This window comes from Anabrus simplex, chromosome 2, assembly GCF_040414725.1.
Source record: "Anabrus simplex isolate iqAnaSimp1 chromosome 2, ASM4041472v1, whole genome shotgun sequence".
In the NCBI taxonomy this organism is placed as follows: domain Eukaryota; kingdom Metazoa; phylum Arthropoda; class Insecta; order Orthoptera; family Tettigoniidae; genus Anabrus; species Anabrus simplex.
The window spans coordinates 1187120484-1187141882 of NC_090266.1; positions in this window are offsets into that span (position 1 = coordinate 1187120484).

Consider the following 21399-nt stretch of genomic DNA (forward strand, 5'->3'; position numbering starts at 1 on the left):
AAACAATTGGAAAAGCGGGTGAATTTTTAAAATGTGTACCGGTATATCTACATTATATGTCAAAACTTAACGTGTTAGAGAGAAGAAACTTGGTATTTGGAAAGTCCTTTAAAAATACAGGAACCTGTACCTTTTTGTTTTCGTAGAAGGCACTTAACAGGAGGTGAAAAGAAGTGAAATATAGTTAAATTATTTCTTATGAGGATACTCATATCTTAAAAACAGAAGATGTTACAGATGTGAAAATTGGTATTTGGTATCTCCCTTAAAAATAAAGAAAAATGTATTTTTGTTTTCGGAAAATACACTTAGATGTGAGCGAGAGTGGAGGAAAGACTGATCAAGGGGTTGAATTCTTTTTATGGGAATACTTATGCATATTTCAAAAACTGAAGATGTTACAGATGTTGGAATAGGTATTTGGAATCTCCCTTAAAAATAAAGAAACATGCATTTATTTTTTCGACTTAAGAGAAGACTGTTTCTCACATGCACAGTTCTATGTCGCATGGTCGTTTTAGCCTCAAAAGGTAATACCACAAACATGGTTTACAAAGAATTAGGTATTTTCAGATACTGTCTCAGTACAATGCCGGGGAACGATTAGTTTGATCAAATTACGAAATCCACGCGAGCGAAGCCGCGGGTAATTGCTAGTAATTTATATTTTTGAATATATTTCGAAGCTCGTAAAATAATACAGTATCCGTGATCCCATATACAGTAAATACGAAGAAAGAGACAAAAATGTCGGTCGGTCGATTACTTGCTTTCTTGGCTTAGGCTATGCTGTGTGAACCATCGACGATAGACCCCTAGTGTAAGCGTACGAATTGTGGAGCATAGAAACCCCTACAAAAAAGTCCGCGATATTATATACCTATTTCCAACCGGTTGCCCTCTAGAAGAGATTTTATATTATAGTCCGCGGTAAAAACTCCTTAAAATTAAATAAATATTTCGATGAAATGAAATGGCGTATGGCTTTTAGTGCCGGGAGTGTCCGAGGTCGAACTCCTCATCGAAATAAATTGTTTTACCTCCTCCACTATTTTATGAGGATTACAGTAACTTTGTGAGGACATTATTTGTATGAATGGTTCAGAAATTATGACCATTTTAGTCTGTAGTGATAGTACGTGAACGTACAGCGCTTCCTCTACCTCGCCGCTTGGAGCGCTGTAGTCGCCTCGGATGAAAAATATCATCAGGGCTTCGCGACTGTATATATTAGACTGTGGTTAAGCTACACTGAGCGTGGTCAGTGCTCTATAGCTGACCGTGTAGCCCTATTGCTGCGTTATGAGCGTAAGGAATGGAATACGTCGGTCTAAGAGAGCCTCTTTCATAGGATAAATGTGAAGGTTAATAAACTATCACTGTAGAGATAAAATTGCTTAATCGGTAAACGGGGTTTGATTCTCTCATCACACTGTTTTCTTTTCTTGCTTGGTGATTTACGTCGCACCGACACAGAGAGGTCTTACAGCGTTGATGGAATAGGAGTGGGAAATAAGCAGTCGTGGCCTTAATTAAGGTGCAACCCCAGCATTTGCCTGGTGTGAAAATGGGAAACCACAAAAAAAACATTTTCAGGGCTGCCGACAGTGGGGTTTGAACCCACTATCTTCTGGATTCAAGCTCACATCTGCGCCCCCTAACCGCACGGCCAACTCGCCCGGTATACCGTTGCTTAAAGCAGTATGAGATTACTTGTTCTGTAATTTAATTGGTCGTTATGAAGAAGTTATTCTCCTAGGCCAGGGATGGCGAACCTTTTCCAACTAGTGTGCCATTTTAAGTCTGGTTTATTATTCTCAACTGTCTACTGTGCCACTTGTTATTTTCCTTTGGAATGGCTACAATCCCCCCACCCCCTCGACTTACATCCATAATTCCAAATTATGTTTCATAATATGTTATTACATATATATAGTAAAATATTACTTTTGATTGTACGTTCTGTGGTCGTATTTTGCCAATACCGCAGAGATACATTTTTAAATATGTAAGATTTAAAATACCTAACATAATTTATTTAAAAAGGTATATTAAGTGCCCAATGTAACACACTTCTTTATTAAGTATTATTAGATATAGAAATCAAAATTACTAATATCGCTAAAGGACATTAAGTGAAATATCGTTCTCAACTTCAGTGTGGAACTTGTTGCTGAATCTTAGTAGCCATGTCATTTATGTTAAGTTCATAACTTCTTGTCTTCAATAACAAGCAAGAAGCACTTAGATCTGAACCAAGACGGTTTCTAACTGTTGGCGTTCATTGTAGAAAATAGTGTAAGTAGCGCTGAAGCAAGTTTCTTCATGGGAGAGGCTGTTCCTCTGTTCAAGCATTAAGTTCTCCGGTTTGTGGAGAGAGTATTCACCATCACACTCGATTTTCATTAATTCTTTGCCAAGTTGTACGATTTTTTCCCCATGTACTGCTTTCTTGAAATCCAGTCAACCACATTTCTAAACTGTCAATATCTAACCACTCAAAAAAATTGACCTTTATATCACTCATGTGTGCAATATGAGGCTTTGAAATAAAATGCCATAGTTTTTCCAAATCTCAAAACTGGATAATCTTTTGGCAACTATTTCTCTTACAAATTTCAAAGCAATAAACAGTTACACAACCACACACACACTTAACTTCACTAATTGACGGATGTGGGTGAGTGAATGCCTGGCCGGCTGCATCTGACATTTATATCTATCAGTGTTGCCATAATGCACGTCCGAATGGAACCTGAATTTAGATTTCCGGTACTTATATCTTAAACGTGAAACATTCTGACTATACGATGTATGAGATAAGTATAGTCTATAGAACAAGACGTGCATAAGAACGTTAATATGTGCATGTGGTGTGCCGCCGAAATTGTGTTCGCGTGTCACCTAGTGACACGCGTGGCATAGGTTCGCCATCCCTGTCCTAGGCACTACCTTCTAATGCATTCTCCGGATGATCTTACATATAGTATCATAAACAACAAAGCTTTCAACGGTAACAATAAAATGTTTTCATGGAGTTGCTGTTAGGAAAAAGCTAGTCCTTGAAATTCTCTCAGTCGAATACCACTTTAACGTTAATATACTTTCAGTCTTCTCTCAATATTTCGATGCTCTTGTTATTATTGATGTTGCAGCTACAGCTTGTGAACGAGTTGGACGACGGTGGTCATCAGTTTCATGTACTGCCTCTTATATCTTCAACCTTGTTGCTGTAATTCCATTACTAGTGTGTAAACAGTGGAACCTCCCCAAATGGATATCTGTATTAACATGTTGATGGTTGTCGAGCGATATGATTCCCGCTAAATTTCTGCTGGCACCTCTTTATTGGGATATCTATAGCCCTCTTACTGATTTGTGCTGCTACCTGATGTGGGTCTTTCCACAGCCTGTTTCCGGTCATTCGACCGGGTCAGGAATTGAATTAATGAAGCCCCATCTAGTGGCGAGGATAGGAATTAAGGTCGATTCACACATCTCCGGGACGTGACGGCGATCTCCGTGTCCGTATCCGTCATTTCCGACATGAATATTTCACGTCTGTTCTCACACTTCAGTTCCGTGCAGTTCCGTGCAGTTCCGTGCAGTTCCGCGCAGTTATAAGTCGGCAATCAAGTGTTAGATGATGAGTTTTTTTTAGTGATGATTAACAGTTAATGATAGCTATAATTTTGGATGAAGAGGAGAAAGAGAGGAAGAAACAGTGGAAACACAGGGGTTAGGAAGGAGAGTTTTCTGCTCTATATAAGTGCTTGAAGGACGACGAAGTAAAATTTCACGCATACACTACATTTGCTTTTAATTACTTGAAAAATTAAATAATAATTACTTGAAAAAAATTAAATAAATGAAATCGTTGATTAATTTTTGATACCCCTGACTTTGTAGGTTGGGGCAGAAAGTGCCTTGCCGCGCCAAAGGCGGTGCCTATGTACAGACAGACTGATTTCCTTAATCTTAAAAGCAAAAAATGTTAGTTAACTGCCTTCAGCTTCCATTTTCTTGCCAATTTCGTCCCATACACGCTTCTTCAAACCACTATCCATATATTTCGAATCAGCTAAATTATATAGAAAAGAGTGTGCCTTCCTCTTTAAACAATCATCATCATCATCATCACTAATTCAATCAGCAGTTCGTCCTTTATTTTGGGAGGTAAAGAACAGTTCAAACGTACACAGTTAACCTCAGTACTCGAAGAAAGCAGAGAAGCAGGAAGGCGGAAAGAGAGAAATCACGTCCGTGAAAACAAGAAAATATCGTTAGCCAGCGAATACATATTGTCGGCACGGATCACGGACAAGCACTGAATGTCACGGCGAATGACGTCAACGGAAGTGTAGGAACTCATCCCTTCGTTTACATGGCGACGATATTTTATTTTCACGGAAGATGCCGTCACGTCACGGAAAGCGCCATCACGTCCCGGAGATGTGTGAATCGACCTGTATGCCGGCTGCCGAGGCCTGTCACACTCCTCTGGGACAATGATTAATGACTGACAGATGAAATGAAGTGATATTGGAGAGTGTTGCTGGAATTAAAGATGACAGGGAAAACCGGAGTACCAGAGATTAACGTTTCCCGCCTCCGTTTTGTCTAACACAAGTCTCACATGGAATGACCGGGGTTTGAACCACGGAACCCAGCGGTGAGAGGCCTGCGCGCTGCCGCTTGAGCTGTGGAGGCAGGAAGTAAATATAAACTATAATGTATAAAACTTGTTAAGTCACATTTATCTACCTAAAAATCGCGGTTTTATACGCATTAAATGAAACGTTACTATTAGATACAAATTGTCGCGAAATTAATCACTGCTATTGTCTTGATGTTACTACAGTAGCCAATCGATTGTGTCAGAATTCGGTAACGCAAGGAAAGAAGGCGAGCTTGTTATCAACTCAACAGCGCTACTCAGCCGAGTGAAATAAAATCTCACTCCCACTGGTTTGCCAAGGAAAAAGGTCATCTTTCATCAGGACAACCCTCCGCCGCACACAAGTGTTATCGCCATGGCGAAACTTCATGAACTGGGGTACGAATTGTTGCCACATCCACCTTATTTACCTGATTTGGCACCATCAGACTTTCATCTATTCCCCAAGCTGAAAATATTCCTCGGTGGACGGAGATTTTCTACAAGGGAAGAACTGACAGCCGAATTGGAGAGGTATTTTGCAGGCCTGGAGGAATCTCATTTTCGAGATGGGATCAAGGCATTGGAACATCGCTGGACCAAATGCATTAGTCTACAGGGAGACTGTTGAAAAATAAAAGCAGTTCCACCGTGGTAAGATACTTAATTCTAATACATTCCGAGAACTTTTCAAAGCACCTACGTAACAGTTAACCTACGGTGCCTTAAGCTGATTGCCCTCTCTCACAAGCACGACTCTCCGTGATGAACATCTGATCCACTAGGGCATTCTGTTTCTGTCGAAGTTGAACAGAGACCTCTATGGGATTTAATCCCTTTATCTTGAGTGTTTAATATAACACACCGCCGACTATGTCTATGTTATTGTTTTGGTTAACCATCTGGTAAGTAGGTAAGTCAGTCGAAATGTTTAATGTTATATTGTAACACGCAGTCTTATCGCGTACCCGGAGAAAAACCTGCCCTGCCTCCACTTTGTCCAACACACATGTCTCATGGAGTGACAGATATATGAACCACGGAACCCAGCGACGACAGACCGGCACGCTGCCGCCTGAGCCACTGAAGCTCTACATGTGGGTATTTACGGAAATAAATAAAAGGCCGATATATTGTGAGTTCTGTGGTTGGCTTTAGTGGCTGTTTATGAGAATGTGTTGTAAAGGATGCCAGAACTTAATGTGGATTTATGGAAATATCTTCTCAAAATGAATAATATAAGTAATTATTTTGCTATATTTATGCATTGTGGCAATTCTAAGACTTATTTTTTACAATCTGCTTTACGTCGCACCGACACCGATAGGTCTTATGGCGACGATGGGATAAGAAAGCTGTAGAAATGTGAAGAAAACGGCCGTGGCCTGAATTGAGGTACATCCTCAGCATTTGCCTTTTGTGGAAATGGGAAACCACGGAAACCCATCTTTAGGGCTACCAACAGTGGGGTTCGAACCTACAGTCTCCCAAATGCAAGCTGTTAGCTACGTGACCAAAACCACGCAGCGACTTGCTCGGTAATTCTAAGATACTTCCATTATAAATTTTAATTACAGTAAGGAAAAACATATGAAAATGTAATAAACTAAGTCCTAACTGATTAGCTTTTTAATAGGAGTAATTTTAATTTACGTGGTATTTGGGAGATAAGTACAAATAACCTCATGGGAGAAGGCAGTGAACGACCACACTTCGAAAAACATGATTTCTTTTTAATTTGGTTTGTCCAAGGGAGGGACTTATATAAAAGTGTGATATTTGTGAGTTAGGTAGTAGCTTCGTGTACTCCTTGACATATACAACCCGCCGTATTTGTATTGCCTAATGTGTAAGAAAGAAACAATTGTAAATACATCACTGCACTTTTGCTTCAGGTCTGCATGCGGAAGTTGTAAGTTGTACGTACAAGAACCGAAATATTGTTATGTAGGTCAGCAAGCCCTAAAATCGTTCATAATTAAATATTACCTGAGCTACAAACATCGAATTTCAATTTTTTTAATTTTTTAATTTTTGAAATAGGACATAATTTTTACGTCTTATGTATTAAAGGCCATTCCGATAACCAGCAGAATAAATATTTGAATTTATCTCCCATACATTCTACATGTTAACTGTATGTTCACGTACATATATCATCATACTAAATAACAAATTTGGTATTCTGAAAAAGTATACAGTTTATAAAGACACACATGTTTGGAATGCTTTACCTACTTTTATTTGCTAGTGGTTTAACGTCGCACTTACACATCGAAGGTTGTCGGCGACGCAAGGATGGGAAAGGGCTAGGATTGGAAGGGTAGCGGCCGTGGTGGGAAAATGGGAAACCACGGAAAATCATCTTCAGGGCTGCCGGTGGCGGGATTCGAACCCACCATCTCCTGAATGCAAGCTAACGGCTACACGACCCTAACCGCACGGACAACTCGCTCAGTACCTTGTCTACTGGGCAGTTTTTAGTTAGAAGAAGCAAAGCAAAGTTATCTCCGTACAGGCCATGAAGGCCCTTGGTGGGGTGGAAGGTAAAGGCTTCCACTATCCGTAACCTTGGCACGTGATGAGTGGGGGATTAGCTCTACGCCCGGCCGCCTTTGCCCCCAGGAATTAACCTGGTTATCATTTTTGGTGTAGGCTGGGTGAACCTCAGGACCATATGCACGTCCGGAAGGGGAAATCTCGTTTCTGAAGTTTTACGACTTCCTGATGGGGATTCGAACCCATGTCTTTCCGGGCGAACCGAGCACGCATTTACCACCTCGGCCAATCATCCCCTTAGTTAGAAGAAGCTGAATTTTATTTACTGTTGAAAGTGAATTGTTCCACAAAAGTAGCACTATTTGTTAAATGTATCATTTCATTAAGTGCATCCAGTATTCGGGATATAATGGGTTCGAGCCCCGCTGTCGGCAGCCCTGAAGATGGTTTTCCGTGGTTTCCCATTTTGCCCCAGGCTATTTGTGGGACTGTACCATAATTCAGGCCACGACCGCTTCCTTCGCACTCCTAACCCTTTCCTGTCCCATCGTTGCCTTAAGACCTATCTGTGTCGGTGCGACGTAAAGCAACTTGTAAAATATATATATTCATCATTTCATGTTACTAAAGTGTGTACAAAATAGATGGATCAATTTTAAATTGCATAAACCATTTAACAAATTTCAAAGGGTGTTTAATGTTATACATAGTCCCCACATTTTACACATAGTTCTGAATTTCAAAAATAATTAATATAGTTTCTGATTCATATGACATGGTTAATCATCACAATACCTTTGGGCTGAATAGAGATTTATTCTATAACATCGCCATTACTACTCTCAATTATTCCATCCTGATCTTCAAGAACCATGTTTGCGGACCTCAGGTAAATGTTTGACGTGCCTCACTCTTTTGCACGCTCTAATGTAACTTCACGCTATCTCGTACAAGGCTAATTCGTTCATCTATATCTGTTATTGTTATTCAGGTACTCTTTGTCCACGGACAACCTGCAGGTGTTGCGGGAATATTGTACAATATATAATACGTAATTGGACTTTTTCTCAATAATTTGGACGTGGAAGTGTTGGAAGGACACATCGTTATACAGACATAAATAGCTGCTCTATCCTTCGTTGACGGATAATTTTCTGTACAACAGCCACAGTGTCGGTCTCCGAAATCGTCCTAGAAATTGTCGTAGTTATCTGCTTCGTGTATTTATTGAGTGCATTAATTTTGCTCTGCAACCTGCTTTTACTGTTTTGACTTCTGAACTGTGCAGGTTGCCGTGTACTTGAATTTGGTATCATCCGAGCATTTTCCTGTAACTGATACGTAAAAACCATTGAAATCTATCTCGTGGTCGGTCAACAGCAGAGTTTAACCCACTTGCCAACTGATTAGAAGATATTACAGAAAATGAAAATAGAGAAATTACATTTATTGGACATATAATCAGACACATCATGTTCTTGAAGGGAAAGTGTTTGGGAAGAGAGAAAGAGGACGGTCTAGGAAGAAGTAGGCCTATATGGAATGCATCGAGAAGATACTAGGATGTGATATTTACATGAAATGGAAATGGCGTATGTCTTTTAGTGCCGGGAGTGTCCGAGGACATGATATTTACATGGAACTAAAGTACAGCAAATCGGCAGAAGAGAATGGTTGCATCGATATGTTCTTTAGGATATGAATGATTTAATTAAATGTGTAATGGCAACAATTACCAGATTAGATGAAACTCTCAAAACCTAATAAAGCAATGCACAGTACACTACTCTTTCTGCTGAGCCCTTTAAATTCTCACCCACAAATCGGAATAAACATCTAAGAGGCAACCAGAATACGTAAAATGATTTTTGAGAAAGTCGTCGTTGCATTCCCAAAGAGAGGGCGATAGAATATGAATAACGATTTTAGAATGGTTTTGAACTCCAGTGAAGCAGTTTAATAACGCTTATTCTCACGAGACGAGTAGAGGGGTAAACTAAGGTAGCTTATCTCAAGGATACTACGTTTACGACACCTGCATGGTATGGACGAGACAATAGCCCACTGTTAGGGTTTCACAGATGGCGCCTTCGCTTCCATTACATTTGTAAGAGATGGCTGAGAGGAATCATTTTGCTTAACAACAGTCTAATAAATATCTTGTATAACCCAGGATTGATATATTAAATGAAGTAGGACGTAGGTACTCTTTTTCGAATATTCAGGTTTTTTAAAATGAATAGGGCGTGATAGCCGAATAGCTTAGTTGCTGGCTTCTCACCAAGGAGACCGCATTATGAATCCCAGACAGTGCATGCGGGATTTTTAAACTGTAAAATCTCGTTCCTGTGGTTTGTTTTCCACGCAAAACTGTAGGTCTCTTGGCTGTGAAGACGATGGTAACTGTCATGAAAACCCGCAGGCTTGCTTCCCTTTCTCATTTTCACAAATAAATTTACATATTCATTTGGTTGCACACCTATCACAAGCGTCTAATTTGAATGCAATAACATATACATTATTAATAATTAAACAGATTATTTGTATGACTTTATTTTCTCAAAGAAATAAGCGGGTTAGTATTTCGGAGAACATCTGAAAATCCACATGTTATACCTTTAAAACGTATTCGAATATTAGCAATTATTCTTATACAAAATCAGGGGTCAGACTATGCTTTCTTTGATCGAGCGCAGGGGTAGAACTGGTTAATCCTTGTCCTCCTTTTCTCGAGAGAGCTGGTTTGAATCCAAAATCCGGAAACCTCATGTCACTTAAACTCTATAGCAATTGGAGGGACGTTCAAAAATAACATTATTTTTTATACTGTCTTTGGGCAACAGGTTCTAGAAATACGGAAAACCCTCGTTCAGTACCTGTGCGTCTACTAGGATTGCGTATCAAAACTTCAAAACTCACTGGAGAATGATTTACAATACCGTTGTCTGAATTGAAATACCTTGTCTGGTTTGTCATGAAGTTAGAATTTTTATTTCCCATTTTCACACCAGACAAATCTGGGGCTGTGCCTTCATTAAGGCCACGATCAGTTCCTTCCCACCCTATCCCTGCCCTCTTCCATTGTCATCATAAGACCCGTCTGTGTCAGTACGAATAAAACAAGTAACAACAAAAATAATTAATTTTCCAAATAGACTTCATATGAATGTTCGAGATTTACCGGACTCGAAATTGAATCTCCTCTTTTCTTACCGAGATTGTATTTATGTCCGCCTCTGTGGAGTAGTGGTTAGTGTGATTAGCTGCCACCCCCGGAGGCTCGGGTTCGATTCCCGGCTCTGCCACGAAATTTGAGAAGTGGTACGAGGGCTGGAACGGGGTCCACTCAGCCTCGGGAGGTCAGCTGAGTAGAGGTGGGTTCGATTCCCACCTCAACCATCCTGGAAGCTCCATGACACTGTCCTTGAGGCGATAGAGGTGGGATCCCTCGCTGAGTCAGAGGAAAAAACCGACCCTGGAGGGTAAACAGATTAAGAAGAAGAAGAAGAAGAAGAAGAAGAAGAAGACGAATGTATTTATTTATTTATTTATTTATTTATTTATTTATTTATTTATTTCAACTAACATTGTGCCATTAATTCATTGCATATGTAGTCTATCTTGAAACGCGATAAGACTGCGTGGTACAATATAACTTTAATACGAAAAGCATTTCGACTGACTTACCTTATCAGATGGTTAACAAGAACAATGACGAGCCGGGCTGAGTGACTCAGACGGTTGAGGCGTTGGCCTTCTGACCCCAACTTGGCAGGTTTGATCCAGGCTCAGTCCGGTGGTATTTGATAGTGCTAAAATACGTCAGCCTCGTGTCGGTATATTTACTGACACGTAAAAGAACTCTTGCGGGACTAAAGTCCGGCACCACGGCGTCTCCGAAAACCGCAAAAGTAGGTTTTTTTTTTGCTACTTGCTTTACGTCACACCGATACAGTACAGATAGGTCTTTTGGCGACGATGCAAAAGTAGTTAGAGGGACATAAAAGCCAATTGTATTATTATTATTATTATTATTATTATTATTATTATTATTATTATTATTATTATTATTATTATTATTATTATGAGCAATAACGTAGTCATTGCCGGTGGTGTGTTATATTAAACCCTCAAGATAAAGAGATTAAATCCCATAGAGTTCTCTGTTCATTTTCGATAGAAACAGAAAGCCCTAGTGGATCAGATGTTCATCGCGGAAAGTCGTGCTTGTGAGAGAGGGCAATCAGCTTAAGGCACCGTGACTTAACTGTTACTTAGTGGGAGTGAGATTTTATTTCACTGGGCTGAGTAGCGCTGTTGAGTTGATTGGAAGCTCGCCTCTTGCCCTTGCGGTACGGAATTCTTACACATCAAGACGATAGCAGCGATTAATTTCGTGACAATATGTATCTGATCGTAAAGTTTAATTCAATGCGTTTAAAACAGCGATTTTTAGGTAGATAAATGCAAGTCGCTTAATAAGTTTCATACATAATATTTTATATTAACTTCCAGCCTCCGTGGCTCAAGCGGCTGAACGCTGGCCTCTCATCCCTGGGTTCCGTGTTACAAACCTCGGTCACACTCCACGTGAGATTTGTGCTGGACAAAGAGGAGGCGGCACAGGGATTTTTTCCGGGTGCTCCGGTTTTCCCTGTCATCATTCATTCCAGAAACACTCTCCAATATCGCAATACCATTTGGCCTGTTAGTCATTAATCATAGCCCCTGGGGCAGCCGGCACCGTTCTTATCCTCGCCGCTAGATAGGGCTAAATTCATTCCATTCCTAACCCGGTCTTATCAGTGCAAACAGGCGGTGGATTTTCATTCATTTTATATGTATTTCGTATTTGCCGGTCTGAGTGGCTCAGACAGTTGAGGCGCTGGCCTTCTGACGCTAACTTGGCAGGTTCGATCCTGACTCAGTCCTGTGGTATTTGAAGGTGCTCAAATACGTCAGCCTCGGGTAGGTAAATTTACTAGTACGTAAAAGAACTCCTGCAGGACCAAATTCCGCCGCCTCGGCGTCTCGGAAAACCGTATAAGTAGTTAGTGGGATGTTAAGCTTTCGGTTGAGAGGGCCCTGGGTTCGATTCCCAGCCGGATCGGAGATATTAACCTTAAATGGTTAAATCGCTTGGCTCGGCGACTGCTGGGACTGTACTTTAATCAAAAGCAAATTGAAAATGAAAATTACAATAATAATAATAATAATAATAATAATAATAATAATAATAATAATAATAATAATAATAATGTCCGCCTCTGTGGTGTAGTGGTTTGTGTGATTAGCTGCCACCCCCGGAGGCCCGGGTTCGATTCCCGGCTCTGCCACGAAATTTGAAAAGAGGTACGAGGGCTGGAACAGGGTCCACTCAGCTCGGGAGGTCAACTGAGTAGTGGTGGGTTCGGTTCGATTCCCACCTCGGCCATCCTGGAAGTCGTTTTCCGTGGTTTCCCACTTCCCCTCCAGGCAAATGCCGGGATGGTACCTAACTTAAGGCCACGGCCACTTCCTTCCCTCTTCCTTGTCTATCCCTTCCAATCTCCCCATCCCCCCGTGAGGCCCCTGTTCAGCATAGCAGGTGGGGCCGCCTGGGCGAGGTATTGGTCATCCTCCCGAGTTGTATCCCCGATCAAGAGTCTGAAGCTCCAGGTCACTGCCCTTGAGGCGGTAGAGGTGGGATCCCTCGCTGAGTCCGAGGGAAAAACCAACCCTGGAGGGTAAAAAGATTAAGAAATAATAATAATAATAATAATAATAATAATAATAATAATAATAATAATAATAATAATAATATAATAATAATAATAATAATAATAATAATAATAATAATAATAATAATAATAATAATCAGTGTCTAAAGGCAATGCCTTGTCTTTCCTGTCCTCAGCTCCTCGTTTAATTTCGTAATAAGAACCATAATGAAGACTCTGTGCCAAGTCTAGAAGGAAATTTTTCCTCGTTTCTCCTCGGCCTTTCTTCCCCGTGATTTTTCCTTCCAGCAGATTGGTAAGAAAGGTACTATGTCGCAAGGTGTGGCCAGTAAATTTAGCTCTTCTTCTCTGTATCGTTAGCATCGGTTCTCTCTTCCCTTGAATTTCTTGCAGAACGCTTTTGTTTGTGTTCTTTTCAATCATTTAATCCTTAGCATTCGTCTCCAGAACCACATCTCAAACGCTTTCAGTCGTTTCCAGTCCTGATCTCTCCTACTGTCCAAGATTCACAGCCATACAATAGCACACTCCATACAAAAGAAATCACAAATTTCTTCTTAGTTCCATAATCTAAATTTACACTGAATAAAAGATTCCTCTTATTACTAAACGCCTGCTTGACAAGCGGTATTCGTATTTTGATCTCTCTGCTGCACCTGTTATAATACAGTAATAATAATAATTGTTACCGTATTTTTGTGGTAGTTAGAAGTGAAAGAAGGTGCGGGGGGTGAACAGGTCTCCAGGCTACGAAATTAAAGTGAATTTAAAATTTAACAAGGTTATATTTTCTTAGCAAAAAAAACAAGAAATAACAATGATGGCAGGTACAGAGTGGCAAAACCACTAATCGAGAATGTACAATTACAGGATTTGGGCTCCGAGAGCCAGACACACAATTCTTGAGCAATTAGCCCAACTTTATGATATACAGAATTCAACAAAGGGGCAGAAGACCCCAATCAAGCCCAGGAGCACTTGCTCCCAATTACATCATAAAGCCTCCTCGAGGAGCGCAGAAACAAACTTCAAAAGAGCGATCTGCTCTCAAAGGTTAAGCCTATCAAAGGCCACACCAAACTCCACCTTCAAGTTGTCCTCTAAGGACATAAACACAGGGGTAAAGATACCCAACCTACTGAGGCCTATTAAGTGAGAAAATTTAATTACATGGCCTCTAAAATACCAATTTGAGAGGAGGCGATCTGCACTCCTAATGCATTTGTTTTAAAACCTAATCTGGCTCTAGGCCACTAATGCAAGGGCTAATCCCATACTACAGAGGTGACTTTAGAAAAGAACAATTTACATTACATTAAGGAAGAATCGGTTGTGAGAAATAAGTTCACCTCAAAACAATATGAGTGGGAGCTCGAGAGGGTTAAGCACTCTCTATCCCAATATGTAGCTTAAAAGATAGAATAAATACAAAGTGTTCTTTACATTTTAGGGAAAGTTACATGGTGGAAACGCTTCGGACCCGCCCCGAGAGTTAAACTGCTGAGCTAGCAAGAAAATAAGTTATTAAATGGCCATTACCTGGTTGTTGAACTGCTGCCCGAAGAAAGAGGCGCTTCCCGCCCCCTGCTATGTACTTTACACACTGAAAGATGGTACTGAAGTGGCACCGAGACCCGAAAATCAGCAGTTTATATACTCTCGCGGAAAGTTCGAGGCGTTTTTGAAATGAGAACACCCTCCCACAAGGATTTTATTGGTTCACCAAGAAAACCCCTACACAATACGAAGAAGAAACATATTATTGGTGGAAAATTAATTCGAGAAATTCAGGATTGGCTAAATTCAAAACAAGGGGAAAGAAAGGGGTATACAGCCAACTTAAACAATAACAGGTAGAAATTTAACAAGAAACAAACTTTTGAAATAAAAATTTCTCCAAAAAACAGTTCTTTCACTTCGCACTAGGGTGCACCATTGTAGTTTTTCAGTAGTGTCCTCTAGAAGAGAAAGTTCACACTTCTTACTACAGGTAAAACAAAAATACATCAAAAATGACCCAGTTCAAAAACTCCAAAATTTCCAAGTAGTGACATCTTCTGAGAAACTTGAAAATTAATACCGTAGATAAAGTTCAGACTTCCTCCAGCAGAGGAGTTTCAATTGGCGCAAATTTTAAATAAGCGGCGTGGAGGTGTACCACCCGGTACAGACCTCCCCCCCAAAAGTTCCTCCAAGGGGGTAACACAGAAGAACATAAACTTTTGTTTGAAAACCAGGTCCAAGTTATGATGTTGATATGGAGATTAATTGCAGAAGCATTTATCGAAATTGTTGAAATTGATTTGATCCAGTTTCAAAAATTCTCGTAGTAACTGCTGAAGTAATGTCTTTATGTTTGTAGAAGTTAAATTCAGAAGGAAATCTTTAGTTTTTAAAGTTGAGGAAAAATGTTCTAAGTCCACCAGGTATTGCAGTAAAATCCAAGAAAAGGTAGTAATGTTGTACTGGAAGGTCCATATAGCTGATTAAATATTTTCAAGGTTGATTAAGTTGGATGGCCAGAGCGGCCGCTGCGGCTTGTGTCCACAGGAGGCCGCTCGGACCCCTCAAGTACCCTGAGATACCGCTCGCCCTCACTATGAGAGGAGTAGTGGTGTTGAAGCACGCCGCGCCCGCGGCGAACATATACAGGCTGCGGGCCAGTTACAGGTTGTGCGCCGCACATCAGCCTTGGCCGGGAGGAGGACTCCGGCTCGCCGTACACAGGTTGGCCTCACTGGGGAAGGGCGGGCCCGTACCCTGCCTCAGGAGCGGTACGGCGCCGCGCTGCTGCGGGGGCACTGAAACATTAAAGCTCGACGGCAGAATTTTTGTTGGACCAGAATGATAATAGGGTACATTCATTGTGGTGAGGTTGAGGGGCCAGCGGCGTGGAGATATTTATTTAATTCCCATAAGCCACTGTGTGTAGTGGAGCAGGAGACGGGAGCGTGGTAATGGCCGTGGCAACGACAGGATGGCAGTTTAACGGTTCGGGGAAGGTTTTACAAAAATGCTTACATATAAAACAAAATATTATAGAAGGGGCAGAAGGCCTAAAGGTGAAAACCTCAAAAAAATATAACCTTCATATTCCTTTCAAGATTATATGAAGCAAGTTAGCACAGAAATTATACAGGTTTCACCTGCGACAGGTGAATCCTAAATATCCTCTCGGTGGCTGGATTGCTTAATAGTAATGTGACCGGCGTAAGGAAATCTAGAATGATACACGGCCCATGAAATCTGGGGGCAAGCTTGCCCGCGGGAACAAAATTCTTGACCATCACTTGGTCGCCTACCTTCAAATTGGTGGGTCTCCGTCCACGATCATATCTTTCCCTAACCTTTTCATGAGACACTTTAAGATTGGCTTTAGCCTTCTTCCAAAGTTCTTTAATATTGTCCGGGTCAATTGTCTCGGGTAGAATGTCACTCAGAGGCCAGAGGTTAGAGAGCGGCGTGTTGGGAACAAACTTGAACATCAATGACGCTGGAGTAAATTTATGTGATTCATGAACCGCCGAATTCAAAGCAAAAGCTAACCAATGCAGGGACGTGTCCCATCTAGAATGATCTTCATGATGATAGGCAATAAGCGCGGACCTTAGATTACGATTAACCCGTTCAGCCAGAGATGGTTGAGGGTAATAAGCAGACGTCGTCACATGAGAGATGGGCAAGTCAAAACAGAATTTACGAAAAAGATTTGATGTAAACGCCTTAGCATTATCAGACACAATATATTGGCACGGACCAAAAGAAGCCAAAATATAATTTAGGCAAGTAATGGTGGACTGAGCGGTAGCCAGCTTAGTCGGAAATAACCAGGAAAATCTTGTTAAACCATCTACGCATACAAAGATGTTGTTGGCATTTCCCTTTGACTGGGGGATGGGTACTACATAATCAATATACAGGCGTTCCATGGGGCGCGACGCTTGATGCGAAGACAGACGGCCTACCTTGGTGGACATGGTTGGTTTACTAAGCAAACAAGATTTACAAGCCTTCACTAGTTCACGGATTTCACCGTCCATACCCTTCCAGATGAACATTTCACGAATCTTCTCACGAGTTTTAAAGATGCCTAGATGCCCTCCTAATGGGGTCTCATGATAATACTTGAAGATCATAGGTACAAGAACAGCTGGAACGACAACATTCATCATCTTATCATGCCTCGATGGGCAACATAAAACTCCATTCCTCAAAACATAAGGGACGACATGTTCCCCAGAAGAAAGGGTTTCCATTATCGGAGCCAGCGTCGGATCTTCACGTTGGTATTTCTCGATATCCCTAAAGAGCATGGGAGCATCTGTTAAGATGGCATTAACATCAGATAGCATGGACTCGGGAGGAGATGAACTATCGACCGGTTCATAGGTCTCAACGTCGTTGGAAAACATACGGCTGAGTCCATCAGCAACAACATTTTCGGTCCCTCTGATATGCCTGACATCGAATTGGAAGCCAGAGATTCGGATGGCCCAACGGGCTATACGACCAGTACGACGCGGCCTACCTAAGACCCAGCTTAAGGCTTGATTATCTGTCTCCAGGTCGAATTTGACATGTTCCAGATAGAGACGGAACTTTTCTAAGGCAAATAAGACTTCGAGCTCATATATGGAATATTTTGCTTCTTGAGCCGATAGAGTCCTAGATGCATAGGCGATGGGTCGCTTCCCTAGTTCAGTCTCTTGAAGAAGGACTGCAGCCACTGCTGACGACGACGCGTCAGTTTGGACGATGAATTTCTTTGAGAAATCAGGCATAGCAAGGACAGGGGCATTACAGAGAGCTAATTTAAGATCTTCAAAAGCGGCTTGTTGAGAAGGTCCCCACTCGAATTTGATGCCTTTCCTACGAAGAAGGTTTAAGGGCGCCGCTCTATTAGCGAAGTTAGGAATAAACTTCCTGAAGAAATTCACCATACCAATGAACCTGGCGATACCTTTAATGTCCTTGGGAGGTTTAAAATCACGGATGGCCTGTGTTCTATAATGATCGACGGCAACACCATCAGGTGACACAATATGCCCTAGGAATGACATAGAGGGCTTAGCAAAGGCAACCTTGGACAACTTGACAGTTAACCCCGCCTTACGAAGGCGATTGAGAACTTCTCGCAGATGATCTAGATGTTCTTCAAAGGTCTCCGAAAATACGACGACATCATCCAAGTAGTGATACAAGTACTCAAATTTGATGTCGGAGAAGACCCTATCTAGCAGCCTAGTGAGTACAGCTGCTCCCGTGGGGAGCCCGGAAGGCACGCGGTTGTATTCATACAAATTCCAATCCGTGGCAAACGCTGTAAGATGTTTAGACTCTTCCGCTAGGGGAATTTGATTGTAGGCCTGATTCAAATCCAAGATGGTGAAGAACTTGGCCTTACGGAACCATGAAAAACAAGAGTGAAGGTCGGGAAGGGGCACAGATTGTAACACCACCTTCCGATTGAGAGCCCTATAATCAATGACAGGCCTGAAGCCCCCTTGGGGTTTCGGGACTAGAAAAATAGGCGAAGAATACGCCGACTTAGAGGGCCTAATAATACCATCCTTCAACATCTGATCGATGATTTCTTTCAGAGCCTTCATTTTAGGTGGAGATAGCCTATATGGTGGAAAACGGACAGGAATCGAATCCGTGACCTCAATTTTGTATTCGATAAGGTCAGTAACACCAAGAGTATCAGAGAACACCTCTGGGAACGACTGACACAACTTACGAATACTATCAGCCTGCTCCTCAGGTAGATGTCTAAGGTCTAACAACATCTCATCCTGGGTAGGCGAAATAGATGAACATGATGCAGAATTACATTTTAGCAAGGGGATTTTACAATTGGAAGCAAATTTGAATGTGCACGACTTACTCTGATGATCGAGCACGAGACCAGTGTGAGAAATGAAGTCCGCTCCCAATATGATGGGGCAAGACAAGTGCTTAGCCACAAACAGTTTGATTTTCCATGTAAATTTAAAAATACGAATTTTGACCTGTAAAGAACCTAGAATTTCTAAGGGAGAGGAATTAGCCGAAACATATTGGATCGAAGATGAACAATAGTCAGGAAGTTTACAAACAGATTTCAATTTTGCATACCATTCAGCCGAAATAATAGAACAAACACTGCCTGAATCTAATAGGGCTGTTATAGGCTCATTATTTAACTCAATTTTGAAAAAGGGGACCGGTGCGGGGGTATCCGCCGCAATCCTAAGACACTCTTTGGGGCATTCAAAAGATGGATTTGCAGATTGAACGTACCCTGAATTTTCGATCTGTTTACCAGGGGCTGAGCCTCGGAAAGATAGATTAGTCGACTCAGCCGAAACCACAAGTCATTTTTTATTATTGGCATTGGTGGAATTTGCACCAGAAGTTGAGCAGGAGGGGGTGCTATTTGAATTTGGGCAATTCTTGGCGATATGTGAGAAAGCCCCACATTTAAAACAGCCTTGTGATGAACCAGCTCCATTATTTGCCCTACTAGTTTTGACCAATGGACACTTATTGCGAAGGTGGTCAGGCGACCCGCAAGCATAACATTTACGGGGTGTGACTGGTCGGCGAGGTGGAGGCCGAGTATTACTAAACGAAGGAGGGGGTTCTTTCGCGACACGCAAGGAATCGGCGTATCTAACTCCTTCCGCTGAGACGGCCAATGCTTCGAGTTCAGAGAAAGTTTGCGGGCACGCCGCGAAACACAAATATGACCTATACGAAGGTGAAATACCTTCCACTATAGCTTGTACAATCTGATCCTCAGGGAAGTGAAGAGCAAACACCCTAGTATAGAATTTAATGTCTTGTATGAAATCAGCCAGATTTTCATCCAATCTCTGTACTCGATAATAGTACTTCTGAATCAGAGATGACCTCGCGCGAGCAGAAATAAAATTTGCAAGCAGATGTGCATGAAAATCTTCAATAGATGACTGTTCGGCAATGGCTCTTACTATTTTATCTGAGAGAATACCAATTGCATAAGGATAAATTATCTGTAAAATTTGACACGGAGAAAGAGAAAAAACAAGGGCATGATCTTGAAATTCAACTAAAAACCTTAAGAATGAAATAACGTCACTGGTGGTATTAACAGAAAACTAAGAGATACCTCTGAGCAACATAGCTAATGGATGAGGCAAGCTGCTGAACCCAGGTGACATAGTAGGTAAAGGTTTCAATGGCAAAGAAGTTAGTTCAGAACGTACATTATTCAACGATGCACGGCGTTCAGACTCGTTGTCCAATGGGGCAGAGATCGTTTGAGCTCCAACTGTTATCCTATTGACTTCTCCCTTAGGAGGCTCTTCCTCGCTACCTACATTCACCGTAGCGGGTAGATCAGTTTTGGGAGGAACTTCCCCAGTTAACAATTGAGTGACCTTACTAGATAATTCAGAAATATTTTCAAGCACCGTACTAGCTTCCTTCCTCTGAACGTCATTCAACTTTAGAGACAACAGATCGTTAACTCTATTTGAAAAATGAAATAGCCTGGCTTGCACACGCTTAATTTGATTAGGAGAAGGATCATTTTCGTCAAAAAAACTAACTACAGATGCTAGCCCAGTAATATTCTCGATGATCGTGGAAAGAGAGTCGTCAATTTCTTTCTCTCCCAAAGTGGGGATGGAAATGGGCAAATCAAGAGACTCTCTAAGCTTGTTTGTGTCTACCGCAACCGTGCCTCCAGATTGCACATTTCTAATAGTCAATTCATAGATCAACTCCTCCTTGCGCAAATAGTTAAGATGGAGAACATCGCGAGGGCCGGGCATGATGACAGAACAATTTTGAAAAAGGAAAATTTAAAAATTCCAGCAACTGAGAAAATTGTTAGAGTTCGAATCAAAACAATGTTTAGCCGTCAAAAGGGGCTAAATTGAGACCCATTCAACCACGCTCTGCTACCACTTGTTACCGTATTTTTGTGGTAGTTAGAGGTGAAAGAAGGTGCGGGGGGGTGAACAGGTCTCCAGGCTACGAAATTAAAGTGAACTTAAAATTTAACAAGGTTATATTTTCTTAGCAAAAGAACAAGAAATAACAATGATGGCAGGTACAGAGTAGCAAAACCACTAATCGAGAATGTACAATTACAGGATTTGGGCTCCGAGAGCCAGACACACAATTCTTGAGCAATTAGCCCAACTTTATGATATACAGAATTCAACAAAGGGGCAGAAGACCCCAATCAAGCCCAGGAGCACTTGCTCCCAATTACATCATAAAGCCTCCTCGAGGCGCGCAGAAACAAACTTCAAAAGAGCGATCTGCTCTCAAAGGTTAAGCCTATCAAAGGCCACACCAAACTCCACCTTCAAGTTGTCCTCTAAGGACATAAACACAGGGGTAAAGATACCCAACCTACTGAGGCCTATTAAGTGAGAAAATTTAATTACATGGCCTCTAAAATACCAATTTGAGAGGAGGCGATCTGCACTCCTAATGCATTTGTTTTAAAACCTAATCTGGCTCTAGGCCACTAATGCAAGGGCTAAT